We start from the raw sequence: 7,812 nt of genomic DNA, 5'->3' as shown, positions 1-7,812 counted from the left end.
GTTTCTTAGCTCCCACTTATGAGTGAGGACATGGTATTTCTCTTTCTGTGTCTGGCTTATTTCATTTAACATAATTTTCTCCAGGCTCATCCATGTTGCTGCAAATGACAATGTTTCATTATTTTTTATGGCCTAGTGGTATTCCATTGTTCATGTATACCACATTTTCCTTATCCAGTTTGGCATCTTGTTGTCAGATGGTTTTCAATAAGTGTCTTAGTCTTTAACAGAACAAATAATATATCTGGCTTTGTACTAAGAATTCCTGAATTTCCAGCAAATATTTATGGAGCACCTTTTGTACCCCAGGCACTGTGCTAGGTGCTCAAAGATATTGGTCAGTAAGTATTTCACTTATGCTTTCCTTAGAATCCTGAGTCAGAGACAGAGGCAAGCATGAGAATTATAGAAAAATAGGTTGCACACAAAGTAAAGACAAGAAAAGAGATATTGAGGGCAGTGATGTTTGTGCAGAGGATACAGGACTTAGTATGGTTCTTAATATGTTATGCAGGGCTGGATATTAGGATAGGTAGAGGGAAAGACAGTGGATATTCTAGGTTGAGGCCACAGTGTGAACAAACAGTCGAAGAAAATAGACATGTCATTTGTCCATAGCAGTGAGATGAAGCTGTATATAAGGAAGGGCAGTTGTTGGGTAGGAAAGGGGAAATGGGATTTGAAAGATGGGTAGGATAGTTTGAGGCATTCTTGAAAAGGCAGCCAAAAGAGATGGGACTTAATATGATAGATGATAAGGAGTCATTATAGGCACCTGAATAAAAAGGTGACCTGGTGAAAACTAAACTTACAGAAGCTTTATCAGGCAGTGATTGATATGTAAATATAACTGTAGGAGCCAATGCCTGAGGTTGGGGAGGACAGCCAAAACTTTGCTACAGATATTTCAGGTATGGGCTTATGAAGGAAAGTCTAGAGAACTGAAGAGGCAGTGAGAAAGGAAAGCAAGGAGCAAACTCAAAAGACATTTCACAAGATAGGACAAAAAGATATGTTGTCTGTCCTGTTGGTGACAGGGGATGAAAGAAGGAAAGAATAAAAGAACAGCCTGAGATTTTTAAACTTGGGGACTAGAAGAAAGAATGGGTGTATGTGGACGGAAATGAGAGTATAGGAATATGGATTCATCTTTGTGGCTGAAGGAAAGAAAATCTATTCTTCATGAAATTGTTGACTGGGCTCCTAAACAGAAATGTCTTGGAAGCATTTGGATACATATACATGATTGGTGCAGTGGCATAATTTGCGAGAGAGAGAGAGAGAGAGAGAGAGAGAGAGAGAGAGAGAGAGAGAGAGAGAGAGAGAAATGAAAAGGAGAAGGGGGAGGAGAAGAAAAAGAAAATGAAGGAAGGAAAGAAGGAAGAAGGAGAAGAAGGAGGAGGAAGAGAAAGGGAGGAAGAAAGGAAGGGAGGGAGGGAGAAAGAATGAAAGAAAGAAAGAATGAAAATGAACAAAAGATCTTTTAGAAGGGAGGAGAATGTCTGGCACATAGTGGGCACTGAATATATATTTATAAAACCAATGCACAGTGTCAAAAGTGTTGAAAATTAAAACAAAACAAAACAGAAAATGAGAGTAGATTCAAGACCACAGGCTGTGGTAAAGGAAAGGTATTAGAATCTTTATAGAGAATGGGTTGGAAAGAGGGGTGAAATGCTGGGGTAGGGGGTGAGTAGGGAAGGAAGAAGCCAGATTGCAGGAAGTTGGAAAGAAAAGGGGTGATTAGAGAATAAAAATGATGTGAGCTATGGGTTCTATGAATCTGACTGGGAAATAAGGTAAGAAACTTGTCAATAATTTAAAAAGTCAAGCAGTGATTTTGTTACTGTTTGTTTTAGATAAATGAGCCACGAGCTTATTTGAAGACAGATTAAAAATAAAGGAGTCCGTGGGAAAAAAGATGGAAGATACCAGAGAAAAGAAGAGGCAATGTTTGATAAGGATTTATTTGTTACCCAGGCAATTTGTAGATATAACAGTGCCTTATTCCAAAGCAATAAGGCCCAATGGTGAAATTTCAGGAAGTATGACAACCAGTTTGCAAGAGTGGGATTCATTTGAATCACATCAAATTAGATGTATACTTCTCCTTTTCTCTCCAAAGCAATTATACCAGGTGCAGTTGTGCTGATGTGCTTTTCTTTTGAAAAGACTGCCTTGGCTTGAGTGTGTGCATGCGCAGGGGGTTGGGGGTGTGGTGAGGGGCAAGGCAAGTTGTTTTTGGAGCCCTAGTTCTCAATAGATGTGGATAGTTATTTTTGTCTCTGGGGACAGGTAATACCTGGAAAAAACTGCTTCTTTTTGGCCCAAAGGGCTCCAGTTTCTTGGGGGTAACTCAAGTAATCCTAAAGGTCAGAGGCCAAATTATTATTGTTTAACTTCTGGGAATTAATGTCACCCATGAAGTTGCTGAAGGTTGAGCTAAAATGAGAAGTGTGATCTGAAGTCTTTTTACATGAACTTCCAACGTCATACTCTTGTGGGCTTGCTCCATCTGCAACAGGACACAGATCTCCATTCTCGGTGACCTTTGCAGTGCCAAAGAAGACTTACCAAAAATATCACTTGCCGAGCCCGTGCAAGTCTCAGATGCAGACTCATTGGTGCCCTAAACTACAGATTTTCATCACTGTCTGCCCTCATGGTCCTTCAGGGTCAACTGCAAGAGAACCACAGAGCTTGCCTTTCTCCTCTTCAATCCTGGCCTTGTCCTTCTGTTAGCCTTTCTTCAAACTATGAGATCTCTCACTATAGGACAAGGAGAATGAGTCACTGAGGGCCAGGATCTTTTTTAGGACTAAAGGAAGGCTTAATATGCTCTGTGAAGTCTATTACTTTCTGCATATCCTAGATCAATGAATAACATCCTGAAAGCTAACTCTCCCTTCAGAACAGAGAGAAACATTGAGAATACTTAGGTCTAAAATGAGGTTTTATGAGACTCTACTCAATTTTATGCTCAAGTTGGCAGGAATATTGGGATCCTTAATTTTACATGGAAGTCAATTGAGAATAGAGGCCATGCTACCAGTCAGCACAGATCATTACTAGTGTTATGACCTGGAGTATGATTGAGCTCTTAGCTATCATCATAAAAGCTTGACCTGATTTTTTAGATATATCATTTACCCATCTGTGATGGTTAGTTTTATGGGTGTCAACTTGACTGGTCTACATATTCAGATATTTGGCCAACATCATTCTGAATGTTTTTGTGAAGATGTTTGAATAAGATGAATAATTAAATCAGTAGACTATGAGTAAAACAAATTACCATCCATAGCGTGGGTGGCCTCATCCAATCAGTTGAAGGCCTTAATAGAAAAAGACTGACCTCCATGGAGGAAGAGGAAATTCTGCCAGAAGACTGCCTTTGGACTCAAACTGCAACACTTTTCTGGGTGTGCAGCCTGCTGGCCCACCCTAAAGATTTTGGACTTGCCAGCCTCCATGATTGCTTGAGCCAATTCCTTAAAATAAATAAATAAATACACACACACACACACACACACACACACCTTACACTTTATTGGTTCTATTTCATGGGAGAACACTGACTAATACACCATCCATTCAATATATTTTATTATACATCTGGAGATATAGACAAGTTCCTTGCTGTCATGGTCTCTAATGTACATATACAGATAGTAAACCAATAAATACGTTAATATATAATGTAATATAATATCATATAATAGCAAGTTTTATGAAGAAAATAAAACAGGATAAAGAGATAGCCTGTGACAAAGTATATATTTGCTTTTATTTCGGGGTGTTCTGGGAAGGCCTCTCTGAAGAGGTGACATTTTAGCTGTAGACTGAATAACAAGTAAGAGCCATAATCTAAAGGGAACATGTTACAGGCAGAGTGAAAGCAAGTGCAAAGGAACAAACTTGGTGTTTGGCTTTTACTAGCAGTACTAACTGAGTTCTCTAGGGTAGGGACACTGTCTCCTCCAGGCTTCACAACTAATCCAAACTCTAAATGCTTCAATGTAATTGAATAAAATAAAATAAATTAATTCAATATAATTCAAAATTAAATAAGTATTAAGAGGTTATAAAGATGAAGCATCCTTGGTAGTTGTGCTATGGAGATTTTGACACAGTCCTTGTGTGAGTAATCACCAGTTTAGTGGGAACTTATACATTAATGGCTATAATAGAAGGTAGAAAAGTAGTTGTGCCATTAGAGAGGGCCAAATAAAGGGCTCTTTGAGTTTTGAGCTTGAAAATATTATATTCTGTTGGGGAATCTAAGCTTCATAAATAAAAAAATGGTCTGAACAGAGCTTTTAAATATATGGGGAATTTAGGCTGGCAAAGATAGGAAGGGGAAGTAGAACAGGGTATTGTAGGTGGAAAGAATGGGCAAAAAAAAAAAAAAAAACAGCCTAAAGAGTTAGAGATCTTGGCGGTGTTTTGGTATTGTCTATTAGTCCAGATGGACTGAAATGTAGAGTGTGTGAAGGGGAGTTGTGAGAGAAAAGATAGAGCAGCTCTGTTAGAATCAGATCTGGGAGACTCTAGAATGTCTAAAATGAAATTTTAATGCAGTGAGAAGCTACTCGATATTTTGAAGCAAATGAGGTTGAAGAGCTCAAAGCTTTGCTCTAAAGACGACAGGAATTCAGGGCAGAAAATGATCCCGTGCTTGACGTTTTGACCAGATTTACCCATTTCTGTGGCTTTGGAGACTGCTCCAAAAGAGAACTGAAGGATCCCACCCATTCACCTTGATCTTGGTAGAATTTGGCCCATCAAAAACTTCACCTAAAGGGAATGGGGACAGTTCAAGATATGCCAGTGGAGATTGTTGAATCACACAAAATTAAAGAAGGTGTAATAAAGTAAGTATTGAATAATAGAAACTGTCATAGGAGAGAAGCAGAACAACCATTCAAGACGCTCTATTATGTATGTTATATAGTTAGGAGCTTTAGAAAGTATGAGTCCAATCAAGGTAGCATTTAATCTGATGGGCACAAAGATTCAATGAGGAGATAAGTAATGATGCATTATAGGCAATATTGGTTTTTAAAAAAAATTTATTGAGGTAGAATGTAATATAAAATAATACCATCTTAGCCATTTTTACTTGTACAGTTCAGTGTCATTAGGTACATTTATATCGTGTAACCATCACCACTCTCCATCTTCAGAAATTTTTCATCATCCCAAACTGAAATTCTGAACTTAATAAACACTAATACCCCATTACTCCCATCTTCAGCTCCTGGCAACCACCATTCTACTTTGTTTCCTCAAATGTGACTATTCTAGGCACCTCATATAAGTGGAATCATACAATATTTATCCTTTTGTGTCTGTCTTATTTCACTTAGCATAATGCTTTCAAGATTCACCCATTTGTAGCATGTATCATATTTCCCTTCCATTTTAAGTCAAAATAATATTCTGTTGTATGCATATACCACATTTTGTTTATCTATTCATTTGTCAGTAAACACTTGGGTTGCTTCCACCTTTTGTCTATTATGAATAATACTGCAGTGAATATTGGTGTACAAATATCTATTTGAGTTTTTGCTTTCAATTCTTCTGGGTATATACTCAGAAGTGAAATTGCTGGATTATATGATAATTTTATGTTTACTTTTTTTGGGAAACTCCAATACTATTATCCACAATGATTGCATTATTTTACATTTCTATCAGCAATGCACAAGGCTTCCAATTTCTCTAAAACTTTTCCAATACTTGTTTTTCTGGCTCTTTTCTTTTTTAATTATAGCCATCCTCATAGATGTGAAGTGGTATCTCATTGTGATATTGATTTGTGTTTCAAATCAAATGTGATTAGTGATATTAAACACTTGTGATTTGTGACAGTAAACATTTTTCATGTAATTATTGTCCATTTGTATATCTTCTTGGAGAGATGTTCATTCAAGTCCTTTACCTGTTTTTAAATTGGTTTTTGGTGTTGCTGTTGTTTGAGCTGTAGGAGTTCTTTATATATAGTAAATATTAATTGTTCATTACATATATGATTTGAAAATGTTTTCTCCCATTTTGTGGGTTTTATTTTTACTCTCTTGATTGTGTCCTGTGATGCTCAAAAGCTTTTATTTTTGATAAAGTCCAATTTATCTAATTATTATTTTCTTTTTTGTCCTATGCTTTTGGTGTCATAGCCAATAAATCATTACAATTCCAGTGTCATAAGGCTATTTCCTTGTTTTCGTCTAAAAGTTTAATAGTTTTAGCTATTTCATTTAGGTCTTTGATCCATTTTGAGATAACTTTTGTCTATGGTGTAAGGTTCAACTTCATTCTTTTACATGTGGATATACATTTTTGAAAACGTCATTTGTTGAAACACTGTCCTTTATTCATTGTGTAGCCTTGGAGCTCTTGTCAAAAATCATTTGACCAAATACGAGTATGTGATACTTTATTTGAGCTCTCTATTCCATTCCATTGGTCTGAATGTCTATCTTTATGCCAGTACAACACTATTTTGATTACTTTAACTTTAAATAAGTTTTAAAATCAGAAAGTGTGAGTCCTCTAACTTTGCTCTTTGTCAGGAGTGTTTTTGCTATTTGGGGTCCCTTGGGATACCATACAAATTTTTGGATGGATTTTTTTATTTCCACAAAAATGTTACTGGAATTTTGATAGGAATTGCACTGAATATGCAGATTGATTTGCATGGCATTAGCATCTCAACTTCTAGTGGATGAATATGAAATGTCTTTCCATTTATTTGTCTTTTAAAATTTTTTGAAGCAATGTTTTTTAGTTTCCACTGTACAAATCTTGCACCTTCTTGGTTAAGTTTATTCTGATTATTGTGTTCTGTTTTATGTTATTGTAAGTAGAATGATTTTCTTAATATCTGCTATGGATTAAATGTGTCCCTCAAAAGCTCATGTGTTGGAAATTTAATCCCCATTATAACAGCGTTAAGAGAGTTGGAAATCCTACTATGGTAATTGAAAGGTGGGGCCTTTAAGAGGTGATTAGATTGTGAGGGCTGTACCTTCATGAACGAGTTAATCCATTGGTGGTTTAATGGGTAGTGATAGGCATGATTCTGAAGGCTTTAAAAGGAGAGAAAGTGAGGAGGTTAGCTCTCTCTTGCTCAGCTCATTCTTGCCTATGTGATACTCTGGTAGCCATGGGACACTGTTAGACTTCCCACCAAGAAGATGGTCCTCATCAGATGTGTTCCCTGTACTTTGGACTTCCCAGCCTCCAAAACTGCAAGAAATAAATTTCATTTCTTTATAATTTCTGTTATAAGCAACAGAAATGGACTAATACAATATACTTTTAGGTTTGTTCATTGTTAGTATATAGAAATGCTTATTGATTTTAGATCCTACAACATTGTTGAATTTATCTATTAATATTCTTAGTTATTTTGATGTGTGGAATCCTTAGGGTTTTCTACATATAAGATCATGCCATTTGCAAACAGAGATAATTTTACTTTTTCCTTTCACATTGATGCCTTTTACAGTCATGTGCCACATAAAGATGTTTCAGATTACAACAGGCTGTGTATACAACAGTGGTCTTATAGATGATAATAGAGCTGATTTATTTTAGTGTTGTTTTGCTCATTATGGCCCCTAAGCATGGGAAGTCCAATGCTAGTGCTGCCAGTAAGAGACCATGTTGAGTGATTGACCTGGAAGTGAATTAAAAGTGGTTAAAGATTAAGAAGGTGACAAATCAGTGATGGTTATTGATGGAGTGTCCCCTCCAAAACTCATGTGGAAATTTGATTCCCAATGTGGCAGTGCTGGAAACTGA

This window comes from Galeopterus variegatus, unplaced genomic scaffold, assembly GCF_000696425.1.
Source record: "Galeopterus variegatus unplaced genomic scaffold, G_variegatus-3.0.2 Scaffold1533, whole genome shotgun sequence".
Classification (NCBI taxonomy): Eukaryota; Metazoa; Chordata; class Mammalia; order Dermoptera; family Cynocephalidae; genus Galeopterus; species Galeopterus variegatus.
This window is presented reverse-complemented; position numbering follows the sequence as displayed.